Raw genomic sequence first — 2,160 nt, 5'->3', positions numbered from 1 at the left:
ACAAGTTATGGCGTGCCACATCATTAATCAAAATCTTGCTTCATTCCACTCAGCTCTCCCTCACCGTCTCTTTGGAGGGAGCTCTGATAGGCAAATTCCCACCTTAGATCCCATTAACACCAGTGCTAATATCCTCACTCACCCTGTTTCAGTCATCTAGCTGTAACAGCAGTTTGGAGAGGCAGGAATTAGACTGGATCACTGTAATTGCGCCCCCCCCTCCAGAGAATAACAGCAACTAAAACAGCTTTGGTCTACAGAGGGACTGGAATAGAAGCTGTAAAAGATGAGGAACAATGATGGGAAGAGCTTGCACATGTGTGTGTATGTGTGAAAGTGGATGGACAGGATTAGTGTCACAGCTGTCACCCTTTGTCACCCCCCCTCCTCCTTCGCTCCTTCCACATCTCTCTCCCCTCCTCCAGTCAACTACCACCCTCCCTCTTTCACTGTGCCTCTCTACTTGTTCACCTCCACCTCTCCTCTCTTGTGCTCTCCTCCTCAAATTCACTTTTGTACTTTTTATCCTTCCCTGAAATCCTCCACCCACTTCACCCCTCCTTCTTCTTCTTCTTTGTGCATGTTGTGCCATTCTTCTGACAAGGCAACCAAGTGAGTGTAATGGCTCATTTAATCCTAATGCAGTTACTTTAAACTGCCTTATTAAGGACTTAGCTCTTGTTTGGTCTTTAATTTGGTCTAATTTGGCTCTTTTGATGTAGACAAATCCCACATTCCTGTATCTCTTACTAAGATACTGTTCAATACATTCTCCACTGGGTGACATACATCCACAGTAATTAACCGCCCAGCCACTGATACAAGAAAACGAATGATAATCATTCATCCTCCTCTCCATCTTTTTCCATCATCTTCATCTCATCTCCTCTGTAACCTTTTTTCACTCTTCAAGGTCACCCGTCAGTCTGGCCCGACACTGCCAACAAACAGCGATGTGCCGAGCCAAACCTCTTTCAGCAGACTGTCAAACAGACATCCTTTCTCTATTTTTGCCATTTTCTTTTGTCTCACATGTATGTCTTTGTCATCATGTACTATAACAGTTCTTTGTGTGTGAGATACTGAGTAGTGTAAACAATCAGTGGGCTGTGCCACGTGGTGCCACGGGGGAAGACCGACTCCAAGAGTACAGATGGAGAGCGGATACACTCCTAGCAGGGGTGGCTTGCATCACTCACCATGGCTGATAGCATCTTTATCACACACTTATCACAGCATTACCACATTAGTTTGTGCAATGCAGCCCTGGCTGGTCAACCTAATTATCAATTTGTTTGTCTGTATTGCGTACTACGCGATGTGACACTTCATCAATCTGCATTTGTCTGTCCACGGCCCATCTGGGTGCTGCGAGGCTCTGTTCAACTTCTTGTTGTGGTATTCTGTCCATCTGTCCTGCTGAGTGGCCTTTCCATATGGGCCACTGCTCATGTAATTAACCAAATGGAGATATTTCTTGGAGCAAGTTCAGTAATAAGCATTGTTGATGTTTTTTTGTTGGGAAATGTCTTGATCAGTGTATCAAGTCCATGTCTTGCCTGTCTGTGGTGGTTAAGAATAAATCAGATTCCAGAAGAAATATGTAATAGAACAGTATGTACTTCACATATAGACATTACTTGTACTTATTTTATTATTTGTACTTGTTTGAGCTGAGTGGTTATGGGTTCATGTGAGCTAGACAATGGGCTTATGTAAGTGGCCAAGATGTTGCCTGTTTTCGAAGTACATCTCAGAGCAAACTTTGGATAGTTGAAACTTATTAGCATAGTTTTAAGAATTCTAGTTAAATCCTAAGTATGGTCAGAGATAAACTCCCTGTTCTTTTGTGAGGATCTTGGTAGGAACATTAAGATTAGGAATGGAGTGAGAAGGGGGGCCCGATAGACGTCAAGACGGACAGAGTCCAGCTGTTGGGAAGTGGCTATGTAGCTGATAAAAAGGAATGAGTCTGGGAGGAGACGAGAGGGAATGACCATGCTGCAGTAAACAGTAGACGAGGTACCTTTTGGGGGACCCAGCCGGCTGGGAAAAACGCTGACTGACTCGGGACAGACAACAACTGATTTGACTGACTGGTGCTCTGACAATCTTTAGGTTTTATCTATCACAGTGCAGGAGGAGAGTCTCTGTTCTCTG

The 2,160-nt window shown here is 44.2% G+C and overlaps 1 protein-coding gene across 1 annotated transcript in view; it reads left to right on the top strand.

Moving 5' to 3' along the window:
* Positions 1-2,160, top strand: part of l1cama (L1 cell adhesion molecule, paralog a) — a 47,692-nt gene that overhangs the window by 23,224 nt on the left and 22,308 nt on the right. The window lies entirely within an intron of this gene.

The sequence above is a fragment of the Monopterus albus genome, unplaced genomic scaffold (assembly GCF_001952655.1).
Source record: "Monopterus albus unplaced genomic scaffold, M_albus_1.0 scaffold6.1, whole genome shotgun sequence".
NCBI lineage: Eukaryota > Metazoa > Chordata > Actinopteri > Synbranchiformes > Synbranchidae > Monopterus > Monopterus albus.
This window is presented reverse-complemented; position numbering and strand designations above follow the sequence as displayed.